This window comes from Hyla sarda, chromosome 1, assembly GCF_029499605.1.
Source record: "Hyla sarda isolate aHylSar1 chromosome 1, aHylSar1.hap1, whole genome shotgun sequence".
Taxonomy (NCBI): domain Eukaryota; kingdom Metazoa; phylum Chordata; class Amphibia; order Anura; family Hylidae; genus Hyla; species Hyla sarda.
In genome coordinates, this window is record NC_079189.1 from 70,431,986 (window position 1) to 70,455,826 (window position 23,841).

General features: G+C 42.8%; 1 long non-coding RNA gene across 1 annotated transcript in view; it reads left to right on the forward strand.

Annotated features, from left to right (window-relative positions):
- The first annotated feature begins 21,298 nt into the window (after positions 1-21,298).
- Positions 21,299-23,841, forward strand: part of LOC130301189 (uncharacterized) — a 47,675-nt gene continuing 45,132 nt past the window's right edge. Inside the window, exons 1-2 of the long non-coding RNA XR_008851877.1 lie at positions 21,299-21,457; positions 22,031-22,176. This is a non-coding gene — a long non-coding RNA (uncharacterized LOC130301189). The remainder of the gene's footprint in view (positions 21,458-22,030; positions 22,177-23,841) is intronic.

Here is a 23,841-nt window from a genome sequence, read left to right on the forward strand (position 1 = left end):
GTTTGTCAATTAGACAAAAAACCTTTATTGGTAAAAAAAAAAAAAAAACTACCTGCGCATGCGCCGGAAGAGGCCGCAGATTCGTCGCTGAGCCACGGAAGAAATGGGAAGAAAAGATTCACCTCGGACGTCAGAAGATAGGAAGGACAGAAGCAAGAACACACCCCCCGACATCCCACTTACCAAACACAACATGGCGGAGGCCGAGGTGCACAGCAAGCCACTGGAAGAAAAAGAGGCCAGCTTCCGGATCTTAACAAAAGGTAAGAAAATACATATATACATAATCACAACACACATAAAAAAAACACATACTTATACACACATAACACACAAACATAATAACAAAAAACAGTATAAAAAAGGGAGAACCCCTTTAAGTCCCTTAAAGGGGTACTCCACTGGCCAGCGTTCGGAAAATTTAGCTCTGAACACTGTGTGCACGTTGCAGGGGTCGGCTATTGCCCCTCATGACGTCAGGCCATTCCCTACTCAATGCAAGTCTATGGGGGGGGGGGTGTGACGGACATCACGCCCCCTTCCATAGACCTGCATTGAGGGGATGTGGTGTGACATCATAAGGGGGCGTAGCCGACCCCCGCAGCGTGCACACAGCTTTTGGAACTAAATGTACTGAATGCTGGCCAGTGGAGTACCCCTTTAAGTCTTTCTTCATAAGTTTTATGCTTAAGGTCTTTCACCATTTTTGTAGGTGAGTCCTCCAGAGCTGGACACAGTATGCCATATGTGGTCTCACTACATGTTTTTACAGGAGATCACAATCTTTCTACTGGTTATAATCTACTGGTTATAAGGCCTCACAGGTGACTTATTTTAAAGTTGTGAAAAATCACTACCTCTAAATCCTACTCTTCTGAAGTCTTAAATGTCTGGTCTTAATGTCCGGAACATTCAGTTCTGAACGCTGTGTGCAGGCTTCTGTGTTCATGCCTGCCCCCTCATGACATCCCGCCCTGTCATGTGACACCACGTCCCGCCCCCTCAATGCAAGTCTATGGGAGGAAGAGTGACGGCCGTCGCGCCCCCTTCCCATAAACTTTCATTGAGGGAGCAGGTCGTGGCGTCACGAGGGGGCAGGCCTGAACACGGAAGCCTGCACACAGTGTTCGGAACTCAATGTTCTGGACGCTGGGCAGTAGAGTAACCCTTGAACAGAACTGCTGATACAATACAACACTCAGATATAGGATTCCTTCTTCCCAAGAGCATAATTTTATATTTAGAAACAGCTAGATACATGACTCCATTGTTTTGGAATCCATTGGCGGTTTAAAGGAGGTCTCCGAAATGTATTATTGTACTTTTTAAACCCCCATCTTTTTGGCACAGCATAGAAAGAAATACCATCTTTACCCTTCTTTAACCTTTTTAAATGGTAAAATAATGAATGGTTCTAGTGTTTTTTTCTTATTTGATTGATCTCACTATCAAGGCTATTTAACCTATAAAGATCCCATGAGACTCTTCTGTGAACATGATAAAGAATCTCCTTTTGTGAACACACACAAGTCTGAAATGTATACAAATGTATGCTTGGTATGATAACCGCATGCTTTATGACAAGAAAGGTGACAAGTAATGTATACTGTATATATATATATATATATATATATATATATATATATATAGTGACAGGTTTGGAAGGGCAGCCAGGGCGCAGTTTACCTGTACACCACCCGACGCTAAATAATCACTACGACGCAAGGTTACAGTTAACTGGTATGCTTTACTTAGATAGACAAGGTGCTATACAGCTCAGATAGGCACTAAGGAGATGCAGAGTGAACCTAGGGAAGCTTATAGGCTTGCAGAATTGTAGTTGCTATTATATAGATTGATGCAGCTATGCTTGAATTTAGTATCTGACAGACTTGACTTGACTACTTGGACTGGGCTGGACTTCAGAGGAATCCCCACTATGTGTAGATCCTACCGTTGACTTTGACTTTCATTCCCGGTGTACACATATATATATATATATATATATATATATATATATATATTTATTTATTTTTATCAATGAGCTCCGACATCTACTTTTGCCATATTGCTACAGAGAGAAAGCAAGGCGCCTAATGTCACAGCAATATCTGTCTTGGCTACTTGATAGATTTTTCAGCAGTTATAGAGTAGCAACCATACTGCTTGCCATTCAACATCCCCAGAGATAGGTATAAGTTAAGATGGCCATACACTTTAGAAAGGTGTCAGACGATTGCTCATATCTATTCCTGCTGTAATGCAACAAGTCATGTTGTCAGGGGAAAGTTGGGAGGCCTTCATACACTTTAGATGGCCAGCCCATCTAAAGTGATGGGTTGGCTGATAAGGCTAATGTGCACCCAATGTGAAACATGTCTGCCTATCATGCACAATTCTATAAGGTGTCTTACTATGTGGCAGAAAACCCTTCATTACTAGAGGCCAGGAGTGATTTTGTACTCCCTCCCCCCTTCCTTACTCCACTGTAAGTATGTAGGTCTAAACAAGTTCTCACTTTTCTAAAGAACTCATTGATACATTCTTTTTAGCTGGACATCATACACCCTTCTCAAAAAATAAATAAATAAAACAACATTTGAAGTATTACTGACAACTATCTTTCCCAATCCCCACCATGGATTTTCACTTCTGGCTTCACTGACCTTAATCTATATTTAATGGAGGAGAAAAGAGCAAGCAGCTTTTCAGACACCTCTGGCAGTGGTTTATCTACTGTCACGATTCGGCTGGCTGGAGGTGGATCCTCTGTGCCAGAGAGGGATTGGCGTGGACCGTGTTGGTGGACCGGTTCTAAGTTGCTACTGGTATTCACCAGAGCCCGCCGCAAAGCGGGATGGTCTTGCAGCGGCGGTAGCAACCAGGTCGTATCCACCAGCAACAGCTCAACCTCTCTGACTGCTGAAGATAGGCGCGGTACAAGGGAGTAGACAAGAGCAAGGTCGGACGTAGCAGAAGGTCAGGGAAGGCAGCAAGGATCATAGTCAGGGGCAACGGCAGGAGGTCTGGAACACAGGCTAGGAACACACAAGGAACGCTTTCACTGGCACAATGGCAACAAGATCCGGCGAGGGAGTGCAGGGGAAACACACTAATTAAGCCTGCTGCGCCAATCAGTGGCGCAGTGGCCCTTTAAATTGCAAAGACCCGGCGCGCGCGCGCCCTAAGGAGCGGGGCCGCGCGCGCCGGGACAAGACCGACGGGGAACGGGTTAGGTACGGGAGCCGGGATGCGGATCGCGAGCGGGCGCCTCCCGCATCGCGAATCGCATCCCGGCTGAGAGAGATATTGCAGCGTTATTAACATTTGACCGCTAAGCGGTCACTAAGACCCTAAATTTCCCACCCAATATAAAACTTAACGTTTAATGAGCCAAGATTAAAATAACCTCACACATATTGATCCATAATGCATTGATTGGCATGACACTGCATGCTATATTAAGTGAATTGAAAAGATAGATTGTGGCTGCAGTCCACAATCTATGGTGTGAGACAATTAAAAATCTAACACATTGCCCGCCCGCCCGACGTTTCGCCACAGGCTGTGGCTTTATCAAGGGCTAAGAGGCAAATGGCGTGCAAACAAGCCTTGCAGGGGTTTAAATAACCTCCTGTTTCTGACGTCATTGAAACATGTCACTTCCTGTATTATCATGACATCTTATTGGTCACAGTCCCATGCAGACTATTGATTGATCGCTTCCTGGCCAATAGAATTTAGACCAGGATGCATCCTGCTATATTCACTTGATTGACAGCATCCTTGACCAACCAGCAGAGTCCATTCATACTTCTGAACTCCTTATTGGTGCCGGAAGTTGTCCACGTATGTGCGCCATTAATCCTGCGCTAACTAATAGATTCCCGAACCTCCGGTATGGACGCATGCGCAGTGCGGATGCGCAAAGGAACGTGCGCGAATACTTAGTCATATACAGCCACTAACCAGGAAGCTGCGCGAAAGACATATGCGCCGGCACTTAGCCGATTTCTACCTTCATTGCATTATGGTGCGCACATGGCTATAGTTATAGAAACTGTGATACACAATACAACCACTCAATGTTGACACACAACTGCGCAGCAGGAGTATCGCTAACCTAATTCGAGAACACTAAATTAGTTACTACCTGGCGACATTGGGGCAACTAACCTGGCAACAGTGGTATAGAACATCAAGGCAAAGGAGTATTATTCATAATACCGCTAAGATCGTGTGATCAATAGTAAAAAGGTGACTAGTACTCATCATGTTCTGCATGGGTTTAGTCATAATTAATTCATATCATCAAACGGAAAATAATCATGAGAGTAGTTATTAGTAAAAGGCTCATAACGGCTCTTCTGTATAGTATCAATTGTAATGAGTGATTCCTGTCCTACAAGAAGGCTGCATAGGTGAAGCCTTCATTCAGTCCATTTGGACTTTGGGATTTTAATCTCCAAATCCATCGGGCTTCTTCTTGAAGCAGTCTGGTGTTAAGATTGCCACGTCTCGGACCCAGTTTACACTGAGTAATGCCACAGAAACGTAATTCAAAGGGAGCATCATTGTGTACAGTCCTCATATGCCTCGCAATTGGCGTATCTTGATAGGTGTTAATAGTACTTATATGTTTTGAAATGCGCCTACGCAATTGTTGGACTGTCTTTCCTACATAAACTTTAGGACAGTTGCACGTGGCTAAGTACACTACTCCCATCGTCTGACAGGTAATGAAATCCCTAATTTGATATTTCCGATTATCAATCGGATTAGAGAATTCTTTTGTACGTGGCATGTACTTACAAAAATTGCACCGTCCACATGGGTGTGATCCTTGGATTGATGATTTCAACCAACTGGATGCAGACTCCTCTGCATAAAGACTCCTAACTATTTGGTTTTGAATGTTAGGTCCTCTACGGTAAGTTATAGAGGGGTGAGTAGAGATCACCTCCCTAAGGTCATTGTCCACCTGTAATATAGACCAATATTTCTTTAGTATATTCATGATTTTTTGATTGTGTTGATCAAAAGTTCCGATGCACCTAATGATCTTTTGGCCACTATTATCTTTAGCCACATTGTGATCACGTAATAATTCAGATCTTGGAGTAGCCCTAGCTCTGGCAAAAGCCTTATGGAGGATTTTCTTGGGATATCCTCTATTGGTGAAGCGTCTATACAGGAGATCACATTCTTCTTGAAATTTAAGAGGATCAGAGCAATTCCTTTTAGCTCGTAGATATTGACTGATTGGGATACCTCTCTTCAATGGTACAGGGTGATAACTCTTCCAATTAAGAAAACTATTAGTTGACGTGGGTTTACGATATATAGAAGTGTGAATGTGACCAAGTGAATCGATGGTGATAGTGAGGTCAAGAAAGTGAAGAAATTTATCGTGAATTTCAGAAGTAAAGTGCATATTGATATAATTAGTGTTAAGTGCTTGAACGAAGGATTGAAATAATTGTGTAGTGCTGTCCCAAAAAATCAATATATCATCTATATAACGACCCCAAAATAAAATGTGAGAATTGAATTCTTGAAAAGTGTCAGAGAAAACGTGAGTGTCTTCCCACCACCCTAAGAATAAATTAGAATAATTCGGTGCACAAGGAGTGCCCATAGCAGTGCCCTTCAACTGAAAATAAAAGTGCCTATCAAAAAGGAAAAAATTGTGAGTAAGTAGAAAACGTAAAAGAGTCAAAACAAATTGATTGTGTGCTGTGTACTGAAGGCCTTTAGTAATTAGAAAATATTGTACAGCATTAAGTCCCTGTTCATGTTGGATGTTTGTATAGAGAGATTCCACATCCAAACTGGCTATGAGAGTACCCGGAGGGAATGTGATCTCCTGTAATTTCTTCACAGTATCCTTGGTATCCTTAATAAAGGACGGAAGGGAGGAAACAAAAGGGGCCAAGAACTGGTCTACATAGTGACTAATGTTTTGTGTGATATTATCACACCCTGAAACAATGGGTCTGCCAGGGATAGGGGAACTCCGTTTATGCACCTTGGGAAGGGCGTAAAAAGTAGCTATTGTTGGCGATGGATTAAAGAGATATTTGAATTCTTCTTCTGTTATCAATTGGTCTGTTCTTGCCTCTTGTAAAATTGTACGTAAATTCTGATTGAACTCCTGAAGTGGGTTATGGTCAAGTTTACGGTAAGTATCTTTATCATTCAACAATCTCATTACCATAGCTTTATAATAACTTTTATCCATCAGGACGATGTTACCTCCTTTATCAGAAGGTTTGCAGACAATCTCATTATTTTGTTGTATTTCATCAAGTGCTCGGATTTCTTCTCTAGATAAATTAGATGGAATATGGGGAGTCCTTGACCTTAGGGAACTGATCTCATGTGTAACCATCTTGACAAAAGTATCGATATTAGAATATTGTGACAAGGATGGTGTAAAAATTGACTTAGGTTTAAGATTAGAGAAGGGAGCTTCAACTGAAACAATTCCTGTCTCACTTTCTTCTTCTAGCTGTTCTAGCATAGTAACAACTTGCTGATCTTGTTGTCTGTTCACAGCAGGATTAGTAGCAAGGTTTTTGTGAAATTTATGTAAGGCAAGCTTTCTGCCAAATAAATTTATATCTTTAGTCCAAGTGAAAATGTTACAAGGTGGTGTAGGAGTAAATGATAACCCCTTTTGTAATACAGACAAATGATGTTCATTCAAAACTAGGGATGACAGGTTACAAATTTACAATTGGTCACTGGTAGCATCAGTTATTATCTGGGAATTGGATTGTATCCCCATTTGTCGCGATCCCTCAATTGGACCCCTGGTTCTAAAAAAGGATGAGGGGGATTCTGTGGTAATCCTCCCATATGGGTAATCGTTGGAATGCCAGGTACCCGTGGGGCAGCTGTTGTTGCTATAGGACCAGGCATCATTGGGGTCATTTGTACCTCTGCAGGATTGGATATAGCAGAGGATAATAATCCATGTGAGTGCATGGAGGGATGACCACCTCCTTGAGTAGTATAAGGTGGGCATGGTTGTAGATGGCCTTGTGGTTTAGGGGTACTCTCAGATTTAAAAGTGCCCGTATTTTTCCTGTAAGGTTGACGTCTCTTATTGCTCCTAGATCTCGATCTAGGGTGAAACCTCTTAGGGCCACTCTGGACGTTAGCACTATCCTCAGTACCTGAGTATTCAGAATCAGAAATATCTGTATATCTGTTACCCTGAAAATCTTGTTGTTGTGATTTTAAATAAATCTGTCCTGTTTCAAAATCCCTTTTGTCTCGTACGTATTTTCTATGTTTCCTTTCTTTAATATCACTTAGAAAACTATCCAGGTGTTTTTTAAGTTTTTGCTCTAATAAGGGATACTCAGGTTGTGTTTGAAATATTTGAATTTCACTAATTTGTGTTTCCAACTGTGTACCAATTTTTGTAAATGCAACCTTCTCAAAATCTAATAAATATTGTAACATACGTAAGGAGTTTTCAGTTAGAAGTTGTTGCCAACCTTGTATGAATTCAGTTTCGTTTTGATGTGAATTAGGGGTGATATTAATTCTTAAGCCACGGTAAACAATTTTTTGCTGAAGATATGTTTCGAGACTAGCGATCTCCCACCAAGACCGATAGTATTGTTTATACGTTTTTTGTAAATCCCTAAAAGCTGAATTTATATCAACTTGATTAAAAGGGAGATTCTGAAGTGAAAAGACATGAGCAGCATCAGCTTTAGAGTGCTCTAAATTAGGTTTGTTGGACAGAAATCCAGCCATCAGTGCATAATAAGCTTGACGGTCCACAAGAAGGAGTGATTAACTCCAATTAATAGTGCAACAAGGGGGACCTATGAGTGGAGGGTAAATCCAATATTATTAACATTTGACCGCTAAGCGGTCACTAAGACCCTAAATTTCCCACCCAATATAAAACTTAACGTTTAATGAGCCAAGATTAAAATAACCTCACACATATTGATCCATAATGCATTGATTGGCATGACACTGCATGCTATATTAAGTGAATTGAAAAGATAGATTGTGGCTGCAGTCCACAATCTATGGTGTGAGACAATTAAAAATCTAACACATTGCCCGCCCGACGTTTCGCCACAGGCTGTGGCTTTATCAAGGGCTAAGAGGCAAATGGCGTGCAAACAAGCCTTGCAGGGGTTTAAATAACCTCCTGTTTCTGACGTCATTGAAACATGTCACTTCCTGTATTATCATGACATCTCATTGGTCACAGTCCCATGCAGACTATTGATTGATCGCTTCCTGGCCAATAGAATTTAGACCAGGATGCATCCTGCTATATTCACTTGATTGACAGCATCCTTGACCAACCAGCAGAGTTCATTCATACTTCTGAACTCCTTATTGGTGCCGGAAGTTGTCCACGTATGTGCGCCATTAATCCTGCGCTAACAGCAGGTCTGACCGGGGCGCTGCAATTGCGAGGATGTTGCGAGCGCTCCGGGGAGGAGCAGGGACCCGGAGCGCTCGGCGTAACAGTACCCCCCCCTTGGGTCTCCCCCTCTTCTTGGAGCCTGAGAACCTGAGGATAAGACTTTTGTCTAGGATGTTGTCCTCAGGTTCCCAGGATCTCTCTTCTGGGCCACAGCCTTCCCAATCCACCCAAAATTTTTTTTTTCCTCTGACCGTCTTGGAGGCCAGGATCTCCTTCACGGAGAAGACGTCAGAAGAACCGGAAACAGGAGTGGGAGAAACAAGTTTGGGAGAGAAGCGGTTAATGATGAGTGGTTTAAGGAGAGAGACATGGAAGGCATTGGGAATACGAAGAGAAGGAGGAAGAAGGAGTTTGTAAGAGACAGGGTTAATCTGGCACAAGACTTTGAAAGGACCAAGATAGCGTGGTCCCAGTTTGTAACTGGGGACACGGAAGCGGACATATTTAGCGGAGAGCCATACCTTGTCTCCGGGAGCAAAAATGGGGGGAGTTCTTCTTTTCTTATCGGCAAATCTTTTTATCCGGGATGAAGCCTGTAAAAGAGAATTTTGGGTCTCTTTCCATATGGTGGAAAGATCACGAGTCACTTCATCCACAGTGGGCAAACCAGAGGGCAGGGGAGTAGGGAGGGGGGGAAGAGGGTGACGGCCGTACACCACGAAAAATGGGGACTTAGCAGAAGATTCGGAGACTCTGAAGTTGTATGAGAATTCGGCCCAAGGTAGAAGATCTGCCCAGTCATCCTGGCGGGAGGAAACAAAATGCCGTAAATAGTCACCCAGGACCTGATTAATTCTTTCTACTTGCCCATTGGATTGGGGATGATAAGAAGAAGAGAAGTTTAATTTGATCTTGAGCTGTTTACAGAGGGCCCTCCAGAATTTAGACACGAATTGGACGCCTCTATCCGAGACGATATGCGTGGGCAAACCGTGAAGGCGAAAAATGTGTACAAAAAATTGCTTTGCCAACTGAGGCGCTGAAGGAAGGCCAGGAACAGGAATAAAATGTGCCATCTTGGAAAATCGATCAACGACCACCCAAACAACTGTGTTGCCACGGGATGAGGGCAAGTACGTAATAAAGTCCATACCAATCTGTGACCAAGGCTGTTCAGGGACAGGCAGAGGATGAAGGAGGCCAGCAGGCTTCTGGCGAGGAGTCTTATCCCGGGCACAGACAGTACAGGCCCGCACAAAATCAACAACATCAGTCTCCAGAGTCGGCCACCAATAAAAACGAGAGATGAGTTGCAAGGATTTTTTGATGCCCGCATGGCCTGCGAGGTGGGAGGAGTGTCTCCATTTGAGAATCCCGAGACGCTGGCGTGGAGAAACGAAGGTCTTCCCTGGAGGAGTTTGCCTGATGGAGGCTGGAGAAGTGGAGATCAGACAGTCAGGAGGAATGATGTGTTGCGGAGAGACCTCTACTTCAGAGGCATCAGAAGAACGAGAGAGGGCATCGGCCCTAATGTTCTTGTCAGCAGGGCGAAAATGAATTTCAAAGTTAAAACGGGCAAAGAACAACGACCACCTGGCCTGGCGAGGGTTCAGTCGTTGGGCAGACTGGAGATAGGAGAGATTCTTGTGGTCAGTGTATATGATAACTGGAAATTTTGATCCCTCCAGCAGGTGCCTCCATTCCTCAAGCGCCAATTTAATGGCCAGTAGTTCTCGATCCCCGATGGAATAGTTTCTCTCCGCCGGGGAGAAGGTCCTAGAAAAAAAACCACAAGTCACAGCATGCCCGGAAGAATTTTTTTGTAGAAGGACAGCTCCAGCTCACACTGAGGAGGCATCTACCTCCAATAGGAAGGGTTTAGATGGGTCAGGTCTGGAGAGCACAGGAGCGGAAGAAAAGGCAGACTTGAGATGTTTAAATGCGTCTTCCGCTTGGGGGGACCAGGACTTGGGATTGGCATTTTTCTTGGTTAAAGCCACGATAGGAGCCACAATAGTGGAAAAGTGTGGAATAAACTGTCTGTAATAATTGGCGAACCCCAAAAAACGTTGGATAGCACGGAGTCCGGAGGGGCGTGGCCAATCTAAGACGGCAGAGAGTTTATCTGGGTCCATTTGTAGTCCCTGGCCAGAGACCAAGTATCCTAGGAAAGGAAGAGATTGACATTCAAAGAGACATTTCTCCATTTTGGCATAAAGTTGATTGTCCCGAAGTCTCTGAAGAACCATGCGGACATGCTGGCGGTGTTCTTCTAAGTTGGCAGAAAAAATCAGAATATCGTCCAGATAAACCACAACACAGGAATATAGGAGATCACGAAAAATTTCATTAACAAAGTCTTGGAAGACGGCAGGGGCGTTGCATAGGCCAAAGGGCATGACCAGATACTCAAAGTGTCCATCTCTGGTGTTAAATGCGGTCTTCCATTCGTCCCCCTCCCTGATGCGGATGAGATTATAAGCACCTCTTAAGTCCAGTTTGGTAAAGATGTGGGCCCCTTGTAAGCGATCAAAGAGTTCCGAGATAAGAGGTAAGGGATAGCGTTTTTTTACCGTGATTTTATTAAGTCTGCGGTAATCAATACAAGGGCGTAGGGAGCCATCTTTTTTGGACACAAAAAAAAATCCAGCTCCGGCAGGAGAGGAGGACTTGCGGATAAACCCCTTTTTTAAATTCTCCTGGATGTACTCCGACATGGCAAGAGTCTCTGGAGCAGACAGAGGATAGATTCTGCCCCGGGGTGGAGTAGTACCCGGGAGGAGGTCAATAGGGAACCGGTTTAAGACAGTCCTTGTGACAAGAAGTACCCCAGTTCTTGATTTCTCCTGTGGACCAATCAAGGGTTGGGGAATGGCGTTGAAGCCACGGTAATCCAAGAAGAATTTCAGAAGTGCAGTTGGAGAGGACCAAAAATTCAATTTTTTCATGATGAGGTCCGATGCACATTAGGAGAGGTTCCGTGCGGTAACGTACGGTACAGTCCAATCTTTCATTGTTAACAGAATTGATGTAGAGGGGTCTGGCGAGACTGGTCACCGGGATGTTGAACCTGTTGATGAGAGAGGCCAAAATAAAATTTCCTGCAGATCCGGAATCCAAGAAGGCCATAGCAGAGAAGGAGAAGGTAGAGGAAGATATCCGCACAGGCACAGTAAGGCGTGGAGAAGCAGAGTTGACATCAAGAACTGTCTCATCTTTGTGCGGAGTAAGCATACGTCTTTCCAGGCGGGGAGGACGGATAGGACAATCTTTCAAGAAGTGTTCGGTACCGGCACAGTACAGGCATAGGTTCTCCATGCGGCGTCGTGTCCTCTCTTGAGGTGTCAAACGAGACCGGTCAACTTGCATAGCCTCCACGGCGGGAGGCACAGGAACGGATTGCAGAGGACCAGAGGAGAGAGGAGCCGGGGAGAGAAACCGCCTCGTGCGAACAAAGTCCATATCCTGGCGGAGCTCCTGACGCCTTTCGGAAAAACGCATGTCAATGCGGGTGGCAAGATGAATAAGTTCATGCAAGTTAGCAGGAATTTCTTGTGCGGCCAGCACATCTTTAATGTTGCTGGATAGGCCTTTTTTAAAGGTCGCGCAGAGGGCCTCATTATTCCAGGATAATTCGGAGGCAAGAGTACGGAATTGGATGGCGTACTCGCCAACAGAAGAATTACCCTGGACCAGGTTCAGCAGGGCAGTCTCAGCAGAAGAGGCTCGGGCAGGTTCCTCAAAGACACTTCGGATCTCTGTGAAGAAGGAGTGTACAGAGGCAGTGACAGGGTCATTGCGGTCCCAGAGCGGTGTGGCCCATGACAGAGCTTTCCCAGACAGAAGGCTGACTACGAAAGCCACCTTAGACCTTTCAGTAGGAAACTGGTCCGACATCATCTCCAAGTGCAGGGAACATTGCGAAAGAAAGCCACGGCAAAACTTAGAGTCCCCATCAAATTTATCCGGCAAGGATAATCGTAAGCCGGAAGCGGCCACTCGCTGCGGAGGAGGTGCAGGAGCTGGCGGAGGAGATTGTTGCTGGAGCTGTGGTAATAGCTGCTGTAGCATCACGGTCAGTTGAGACAGCTGGTGGCCTTGTTGCGCTATCTGTTGCGACTGCTGGGCGACCACCGTGGTGAGGTCGGCGACAACTTGCAGTGGGACTTCAGCGGGATCCATGGCCGGATCTACTGTCACGATTCGGCTGGCTGGAGGTGGATCCTCTGTGCCAGAGAGGGATTGGCGTGGACCGTGTTGGTGGACCGGTTCTAAGTTGCTACTGGTATTCACCAGAGCCCGCCGCAAAGCGGGATGGTCTTGCAGCGGCGGTAGCAACCAGGTCGTATCCACCAGCAACGGCTCAACCTCTCTGACTGCTGAAGATAGGCGCGGTACAAGGGAGTAGACAAGAGCAAGGTCGGACGTAGCAGAAGGTCAGGGCAGGCAGCAAGGATCGTAGTCAGGGGCAACGGCAGGAGGTCTGGAACACAGGCTAGGAACACATAAGGAACGCTTTCACTGGCACAATGGCAACAAGATCCGGCGAGGGAGTGCAGGAGAAACACACTAATTAAGCCTGCTGCGCCAATCAGTGGCGCAGTGGCCCTTTAAATTGCAGAGACCCGGCGCGCGCGCCCTAAGGAGCAGGGCCGCGTGCGCCGGGACAAGACCGACGGGGAACGGGTCAGGTACGGGTGCCGGGATGCGCATCGCGAGCGGGCGCCTCCCGCATCGCGAATCGCATCCCGGCTGAGAGAGATATTGCAGCGCACCCGGTCAGCAGGTCTGACCGGGGCGCTGCAATTGCGAAGAGGTTGCGAGCGCTCCGGGGAGGAGCGGGGACCCGGAGCACTCGGCGTAACATCTACTCTGAGAACACAAGAATCGGGTACATTAAAATCCAACTGGATGGTCCTTTTTTCCATTGACATATGCCCTACACATGAGAAGGTTGGCAGATCATGCTGACATGGGAATTAAAAGGAGCTGGCCAATAAGGAATGGTCCTCAGTGACTTCTCTCGCCCCACCGGCCTTGATTGATAGATCTCTGCCTGTTTGAATATAGGGAAACATCTATCAATTAAGGCCAAGGGTGAGAGGGGCATTACAAGGACAAAGGAGAAGTCACTTGTGTCTACCCGTCCCCATGATTCATGGTTTAGGCAGCATAAAATTGATGGCAGGCTCCCTGTAACATAATGTTTATAGCTATCTTAACAAACAATTGCATAAGAGACGACTCAAGAACATATATAGATAAATAATACATCCTAAGATGTGTAACTTTGTCATTACCAAATTCCGAAATAACAGTCCTAGCGATTCACAAGAGAACTCATGCAAGCTCCAAACCATTGTGTTTAGGCAAAGTAAATCTTAACAACTTCACCTTGCCGGTAATGTACAGTCATTCATTTATCTTTCTCATCCACTGTTTAAACATAAGCACTTATAATCTAACAGTTCATTACACAAGCCATACAACCTTCAGAATGTGACTTTGATGTAAGGGGGTTGTAGGTTTGCTGCTTGGATTTCTTTATCAAACATCTGTGCGTAATTCAACGTCTAATGCTGATTGGGCTCGAATAAAGGAAAATGTCTCACAGTGAAGCCTAGAAATGAGTCTTAAACTGTGAGGGCACAAAAGTGTCACTTAAAAAGAGGTTCTTCTAATAGGACATAGTGGGAATTAACACTTTTTAATTGGAATATTTTTTAGATTAACGAGAAATTTGCCTCTCTTCTACATTTCATTATTGGTCTAGTATGCAAATCATTTTCCTTCCAAAATGACCTCTGAGTACTTCAGATCAAAATGGCAAAATAAACATTTGTTGCCTTAATTCTCTCCAGCCACAGTATAGGTAACAATCATTAAATAATGAGGAAAACAAAAAGCACATTCTATTTTTAGGGAACCGAAAAATTGCTTAATACCTGGAGGAGAGCATATTTAAAGGAAGAAAAACTACCACAAGAGGACATAGTTTTAAATTAGAGGGGCAAAGGTTTAAAAGTAATATCAGAAGTATTACTTTACTGAGAGAGTAGTGGATGCATGGAATAGCCTTCCTGCAGAAGTGGTCGCTGCAAACTCAGTGAAGGAGTTTAAGCATGCATGGGATAAGCATAAGGCTATCCTTCATATAAGATAGGGCCAGGGACTATTCATAGTATTCAGATTATTGGGCAGACTAGATGGGCCAAATGGTTCTTATCTGCCAACACGTTCTATGTTTCTATGTTTGTATGTCAATTAATGACCAAGACATTTTTATCTGGAATGTCTGATTTAAATGTATTAGAGAATAACTACATATTGTCAGACATTCTGCAATCAACGGGTGTGCGCAGGACATGCCGGCGCAAGAAGTACTCGGAAATGTGCCCTTTCCAAAGATGGCAATGCATTAATGAGTGGTTCCACTAAAAGACACATTATTTCTTTCTGCAGAAGTCTGAATTAGAATTTCCACAGAAGATTTTTCTGTTGCAGAAGTTCCTTGGCAGGCATGGTGCAGCAGAATCCCATTGAAAACCACAGGACTCTGCTGCAATGGAATTTCCGAGCTGAATATTTTCACTGGATTACGGTTTGAAATTCTGCCATGTGAGCGAGGTCTTACAGTTCATCATGGATATAGCCATTGTGTTGCAGGAAGAATAAGCAACTACCCATAATGGATTTATTTGTCATTAGGCAATATGCAGTTATACTGTTTTGTTTTTGTTTTGTTTTTGTTTAGTTTTTTTCAAAAAAGGGTGAAAAAATAAATTAAAATATCAAACCAACAGTTACCTCTCTGATCCAGCACTGGTCCCATGTTCATACTCCGATCAGAACCCAGTGCTTTCTTTTGGAGCAGACATCATCCAACAGCCATGCAAACGACCACAGGCCTTAGTATATGCATGTCATCCTCTGGGCATCATGTTTGTGAAATCTGCTCCAAAAGGAAGACCGGAATGTGTATATATATATATATATATATATATATATATATATATATATATATATATATATATATACATATATATATATATATATGGACATATATATATATATATATATATATATATATATATTTTTTTTTTTTTTTTTTTATATAAAGCTTTAATGATGAGGCCTGTTTTGACCTTAATGACTTAACTCTATTTTTCAGATCTGACAGGTCTCTTTTTAAAACAACCTATAAAATGTTTTTTTAATCCTTCCAGTACTTATCAGGTGCTGTATACTACAGAGGAAGTTGAGTTGTTTTTCTGTCTGACCGCAGTGCTCTCTGCTGACACCTCTGCCCATGTCAGGAACTGTCCAGAGCAGGAGAGGTTTGCTATGGGGATTTGCTCCTACTCTGGACAGTTCCTGACACAGACAGAGGTGTCAGCAGAGAGCACTGTGGTTAGACTGAAAAGGACAACTCCACTTCCTCTGTAGCATACAGCAGCTGATAAGTACTTGAAAAATTAAGATATTTTTTAATAGAAATATTTTACAAATGTGGAACTTTCTGGAACCAGTTCATATGAAAAAAAGGGTACTCCGCCCCTAGACACCTTATTCCCTATCTAAATAGGGGATAAGATGTCTGATCACGGGGCCCCGAATCTGAAGACCACCGCAATCTCTCCTGCAGCCTCCTGTCATCAGCTGCATGTAGCAAAGTTCGCTCCGCGCTTGATGACTCATAATACAGGTCCCCACCCCCTCAATGTAAGTCTATGGGAGGGGCGTGGCGGCCATCAGTGGCAATCAGATGCGGTGGTGATCAGATATCTTATCCCTATCCTTTGGATCAATCCTTTCACCGGTGTTCACTGTGCTGGATAAATAACATTATTGTTTAATAGTACAAGGTATAAACGTATAAACATGGCGATATATATTGCGTATTGAGGTTTTTTATGATAATACAGGGCTTTATTGGGAAAGGGATACTTAGTTATTTTTTGATGCTTTACTTTTTTTTATTGAAAAATACTATTTTATGTTTTTTACATCTGATTGCTGTTATAATATACTGCAGTACATCTGTATTGTAGCATATTATAAGTGTCAGTATACACTGACAGGTTGCCTGGACCTTACAGACTTCCATACTTGGCAGACAGGAGGCCATATTCTGGCCTCTTGCTGCCATAGCAACCATCAGGACCCCGCTATTACATTGTGGGGTTGCTGATGGGAGAGAGGAGGAGCTCTTCCCCCTGTTAATACTAGGAATGCCAAGCTCAGTACTAATCATGACATCTTTGTATCTATGTGGTTAACATTGCCATGACCGACCCAATCTCCGCCTTGGCAACTGCAGCGGGATCCTGACAGTAGGAGATAGACAGGACATATACATACATTTATTTGTGGGAATGTATCCACAGATAGGACTATGCATAAGTCCTGGGAAGGGAAGGATTTAATTTTTTTTTTTTTTTGAGAGCTGTTAGCAAAATAATATTTTATAATATGTCTTTCTTTATTTTGTCCAACTTGGGAACTTCAAGCAGTGATCATGTGATCGCTAGTACAATGCTTTAAAATATCATAGTATTCTAGCATTCTAAAGCACTGCTGTATGTTTATGTTCTATACATAGGCAGTCTGTTAGGATGTGCCTCTGGATGACATGGTAATCAATTGCACCCCGCAGTCTCTCCCATTCTCTATCATTCTCCTTACATGTCGCTATTGACAGATGACATGACCATGTTGTGTTCTGAAAAATTAGCAAGGGATACTTTTACTTATTCAGAAGGGACATCATATATTCATAAGTTCTATGCTGAGTTGAAGAAAACTGATCAATACCAGATCTGCGCATGAAGTTACGGTCAAGTGTTGGTCACAGGGTCAACTTAGAGCCATTAATACACAGCTTCTGTTATAAAGACATAAAAACTACATAGAGAACCAAGTCATACCAATAAAGACAAAAGTATGCTGTGCCTTGGGTTACAAATATTTTCCAAACAATGTCCGACACAATCCTTAAAGGAGTACTGCAGTCTTTGCCACTTATTCCCGATCTGTAGGTCTGATCACGGAGGGTCCGACCACTGGGACCCCCTGCGATCTCCCAAATGAGAACCCGGAATTGCCGCGGCTCTGCTTGGCTAATGCGCGTTTCGGCGACCTCACTGAGGTCAACAACATGCCCCCTCCATACAGCTTTATGGGAGAGGTGGGGATACAGAAACACTGCATCTCTGCCTTTCCCATAGAGATACATGGAGGGGGCGTATCGGCCTCGGCATCATGCTGCGGCTGACACATCTCTTGCACAAGAGAGCTCTGTACAGGAGGTCACGGGGGGTCCCAGCAGTCAGACCCCCCGCGATCAGACACTTATCCCCTATTTTGTGGATAGGGGATAAGTGTCTATGGCTGCATATCTCCTTTTCTTATTGTATTTATTTATTTATTTATTTATTTATAAGTCTTTGATAAGCCTTTTAAATCACTTCACTTTAGGAATGTTAATGTTAAAAACCTATAGATGGGGAATAGATGATAATAACTCTGATTCACAGATCTATGTCTCATACTACGTCACCAATCCTGGCGTGATACCCATTAGAGGAATGTTCCAAACTTTTCATTTAAGACCTGTTTTGTTTTGTTCCCATTGACTACAAAAAAAAAAATTGATCTGCCAAAAGCATACAGAATTTTCAGTACCTCAAGTTAAATAATGGCCCTTTATATTGTTCCTTCACTGATGCTCCTCAGAAAACAAAGGGACAATTGACCTACGGTGTCTATGTTTACGGTGTATATGGTGTCTACGTTTTTAGTTTTTTTTTATCACACTTTAGTCTTATTTAACCCCTTAAGGACACAGCCCAGTTTAACCTTAAAGGGGTTATCCAGGAAAAAAACGTTTTTTTAGATATCAACTGGCTCCAGAAAGTTAAACAGATTTGTAAATTACTTCTATTAAAAAAATCTTAATCCTTTCAGTACTTATGAGCTGCTGAAGTTGAGCTGTTTTTTTCTGTCTAAGTCCTCTCTGATGACACGTGTCTAGGGAACCGCCCAGTTTAGAAGCAAATCCCCATAGCAAACCTCTTCTACTCTGCTCTCTGCTGACATCTCTGCTTGTCTCGGGAACTGCACACTGTTGCCAGACAGAAAACAACAACTCAACTTAATCCTTTTCATTATTGAAAGGATTAAGATTTTTTTATAGAAGTAATATACAAATCTGTCTAACTTTCTGGAGCCAGTTGATATATATAAAAAAGTTTTTTCATGGATAACCCCTTTAAGAACAAAGTCAGTTTCATTTTTGCATTTTTGTTTTTTCTGGCTTCTAAAATCCATAACTTTTTTTTGTTTTTCCATCCACAAATGAGGGCTTTATTTTGCGTGACCAGTTGTACTTTTTAATGACACCTTTTATTTTACCATACAATGTACGGCATAACCAAAAAAGTTATATTTTGTGGGGAAATTGAAAAGAAAAATGTTTCACCTTTTAGAGGGTTTAGTGTTTTACGCAGTGCAAAATGACATGTGTGTAGAAATAACATGATTTATTTATTCTGTGGGTCAATAGGATTAAAATAATACCCAAGTTTCCACTTAACTATTATTGTTCTACTTAAAAAAAAAATCTAACTTTTTAAACAAAATTAGTATGTTTTAAATCACCCTATTCTGACCCCTTTAACGCTCTCATTTTTCCATATATGGGCTGTATAAGGGCTCATTTTGGGCCATGATCTGGTGCCTGCATCATGTACAGGACATAAATGTATGCCCTGGTGCACCAAGTCCCAGCACATCATGATGTACAGTTACGTCCGTTGTCCTTAAAGGGGTACTCTGGTGGAAAACTTTTTTTTTTTTATCAGCTGGTGCCAGAAAGTTAAACAGATTTGTAAATTACTTCTATTAAAAAATCTTAATCCTTCCAGTACTTATCAGCTGCTGAATACTACAAAGGAAATGTTTCTTTTTGGAACACAGAGCTCTCTGCTGACATCATAACCACAGTGCTCTCTGCTGACATCTCTGTCTATTTTAAGAGTAGGAGAAAATCCCCATAAAAAACATATGCTGCTCTAGACAGTTCCTAAAATGGACAATGATGTCAGCAGAGAGCTCTGTGTTCCAAAATCAAAGAATTTCCTCTGTAGTATTCAGCAGCTAAAAAGTACTGGAAGGATTAAGATTTTCTAATAGAAGTAATTTACAAATCTGTCTAACTTTCTGTCACCAGTTGATCTAAAAAAAAAAAAAAAAAAAAAAAAAAAAAGGTTCTCCACCGGAGTACCCCTTTAAAGTTTAACAGAAATTATTTTCTGTTTTTCTTCACCTGAGATGCCCTTTTTGGGGGAGGGGTGTCAGTAAAGATTTTTCCAGAAGAAAGCATGCACTGGGTATAGCATCTGATTATCTGATTTTCTGTAAGTTTATGGCTTTTATTTTTGCTTAAAAAAGGCCTTGACTATAATTACGTTGTCTTGTTGTTGGATTTTGTAGCATTTTTCCCTGTACAAAGCAAGTGTATGAAAGAATTGTTGTTGATTTGTGAGACCAGAAAATACAGGCTCTAAAACATATCATTTAAAAAAAAAAAAAAGAGACACAAGAAAAAAAAAGTACATATAACATAAAAATCCACTGGTGTTTTTAGTCAATTTTAGTCTTTTTATTTTATTTTATTTTTTATTTTTTTTGTACCCAGTAAACAGATTCATATGCACCATGAATAACTGAGTAAATAAGGAAGCATAGTATTCACACTGTTACAATATACCTTAACCTTCTTTTATCACTTGGGTCCCATATTCCCCAGCAAATCATAGCTATTACGAGGCCATAAAAGCCTTTCTACAGCCGCTATATATTGTTCTGTTATTTGAGTTCCATAGTTTACATATAGCGCGGCTCGTAATTAGGGCTGAGAATGCACACAAAGGTATTTACCTCGACTTATACAGCGGCTGGAGAAAAAAAATTATTTGACAGCTCCCACCGGAAAATGCCTCCAGAGATGTATATGTTATGCTTCTTTTTTTAGTATAGTCAATAATATTTTAGCACATTTTATGCATAACTAGAAGTCGATCTTTAACTCTGACACTGCAATTAGCCTTCCTGTCAAAGTAATCTATGGAGAACGGTTGCGGATCCAGTCGAATCCCCTGACCGAATTGTATGTAACATTTTTATTTATTTATTTATGTTTATTGTTTTTTTTTCTGGGAAGGGGGTTTGGGGATCAAGAGGTATTGGTTAAAATAATTTATAGCGTTATTTTTTTTTCTTTGTAAATGTTTTTTTTTTTTTTTTTTTATAAGTCTAATAGTATAGAGCAAACCAGTAATACAACAGAATGTGGGGATTTTAATCTAAAATTATAAAAAAATAAAATTGTAAAATTATAAAAAAATAAAATCTAAAATTATAAAAAAAATTGTAAGCAATTTTACATTTCCTGAAAATACACCCTACACCCTAAAAATAGGCCCTAGCTGTATTATATAAGCCCTACCCTGAAAATAAGACCTAGGCCTGTGGTCTTCAACCTGCGGATCTGCCGCTGTTGCAAAACTACAACTCCCAGCATGCCCGGACAGCCGTTGGCTGTCCGGGCATGCTGGGAGTTGTAGTTTTGCAACAGCGGCAGGTCCGCAGGTTGAAGACCACTGACCTAGACAATGCCCGGGCTGCAGATATTAAAAAACAAACTTAAACTTACCTTCATCCTCCGTTCCCCCGTTGCTAAGGAATCGGCCTCACTGTCCTCCTCTGTTATCGCTGCTTCCTGGTGTTGGGACGTCACAGAGCCTTCAGCCTATCACTGGCCGCAGCGATGTCCCTCCTCTGCAAATGATAGGCTGAGCCCACTGTGATGTTAGAAGCCGGCCGGCTTCTTACATGACAGTCGGCTCAGCCTATCATCGGCCGAGGCGGGACATCGCTGCGGCCGGTGATAGGCTGAAGGCTCTGTGACGTCCCAACACCAGGAAGCAGCGATAACAGTGGAGGGACCATGAGGCCGGTTCCTTAGCAACGGGGGAACGGAGGACGAAGGTACGATAAGTTTAAGTTTGTTTTGCAATACCCTATTTGCAGCCCGGGCACAGGAATAGATACAATGCAGCGGCCAATCATTATTTGGGGGGGAGAGAAGCTGGGCTTGCAGGTGACAAACGACGATTATTACCCCAATGTGGGGTGCTGGGCTGATAAACGGGCCGGGGGGTGGGGGGGGGGGGGGGAGAGGGACGTTGGGCTTCAGAGCTGCCCCATCACATGATAATAATGGGGGGGGGGTGTAAATACCGTTGAACCGCCATGTTGTTCAATGTGCATACCGTACTGTAAATAAGTAAGCCCTACCCTGAAAATAGGGCCTAGTGTGTTTTTTGTGGCTAAAAGTAATATAAGACTTGGTCCTATTTTCGGAGAAACACGGTATTAGTTTTTTCTGTAGAAAAGAATTGAATTGATAGGATGGTGCTATGCCGTCTTACGGCTAACTATATCAGTTACCTACATTACTCCATGCCCATTCATAAAAAATATATTCAACAACATAATCCAATAAACTTTTCGTTTGTTTTGCCGTCTGCCAATATCATAGGAAGTGCATTTATCTTTCAGTATATTTTAGAAGTGAGCAAGGCCCAAATGAGAGAACATGAGGAAAATGTAAAATCTTAATGGAAATATTGTCTTGCCACCATATTTAAAGAAAACATGCGACCACTTTCATGCTGCCTGAACCAAGAGTCATCGGGTAGTCCCTGGTGAGTATACATGACTGTGAAATTGCATAATTGATCTTGGTTTTAAATTCTTAGTAGTGGGTACTACTTCTCATTGAGGAGAGCATATTTTTGTCCTAATAGTAAAATTCTAGCATGTCCATGTGGTATTCTGAATTGCATCAATGGTGATATCCAGGAATAGAAAAACAGACCTATTTTTTTTTTCATTTTTTTTTTTTTCAGAAACAGCACCACACCTGTTCTCAGGATGTGTAAAGTATAACACTTTGGCTCCATTCAATTAATGGAACTGAGCTGTAATACCACACACAACCTGAGAACAGGTGTGGTGCTGTTCTTGGAAGAAATTGTCTCTGTTTTTCTAATCCTGGATAATGAGGGAGATTTATCAGAACATCTGCAGATAATAAATTGACTAGTTGCCCATAGCAACCAATAATATTGCTTCTTTCATTTTTCACAGACCTTTTTAAAAATTTAAGAAGCAATTTTAGTGGTTGCTATAGGCAACTGTTGCCCTTATTTCTCTGCACAGGTTTTACTAAATCTTCCCCAATACAGTGACCCCCCCCCCCCCTGACCTACGATGGCCCCGATATACGATCATTTCAACATACGATGGCCTCTCAGAGGCCATTGCATGTTGAAGGCAGCATCAACATACGATGCTTTTGTATGTCGGGGGTCATCACATAAACAGTTATCCGGCAGCACAGACTGCTTCAGCTGCCACCGGATAGCCGTTTACGGTGCCCCGTGTGGTCCGCTGACAATCACTTACCTGTCCTCGGGGCTCCGGCGCATCCTCTTCGGGATCCCCTGCATCGTCGGTGCTCTCCATCGTCGTCATTACGTCGCTGCACACGCCGTCCCGTCATCCAATAGGAGCGGCGTGCGTAGCAATGTGATGGCGGCGACGGACAGTGAGGATGTCGGGGAACAAGAGGCCTTGCCGGAGCGTTGGGGACACCCCGGGGACGCGGCAACAGCGATGGAAGGCGACATCCAGGGCAGCGGTGACGAGCGGTGACGGTCCGGAGCGGCGGGGACACGTGAGTATAGCCTCCAATAACAGTGGTCTTTAGCCTGCAGACCTCCAGATGTTGTAAAACTACAACTCCCAGCATGCCCGGACTGCTGTTGGCTTTGCGGGCATGCTGGGTGTTGTAGTTTTGCAACATATGGAGGTCCGCAGGTTGAAGACCACTGTCCTATACTTTACATTGCACAGATGCCTCAACATACGATGGTTTCAACAACGATGGTCCATTTGGAACGGATTACCATTGTATGTTGAGGGACCACTGTATCTTTAATAACAGGCTTATTGCTGGCTAAATGTACGTTGATACCACGTTTATACAATTCCCAAACCCACATAGTCACATCATTATAACAAATTAAAAAATGTTTTATGTACAAGGAAGAAAGAATTTCAAATTGGAATTGTGAGAAATCCCGGAGAGCAGCTGGGAATCTGAGATTTTTCTAGCAGCCTTTGTCCTGTCAGTGATCTTCTCACAGAGGCTGTCACTATACGGTGATGTGCTATGTACTGGGTTATTATTGGAGCATTCCTGCTTATCAAGAAAGCAATTGCATCATCATACAATTTCTTTACACAATTTTTATAGGGTTATGTGGAGGTTATATTAACCTCTTAAGGACGCAGGGCGTATGGAT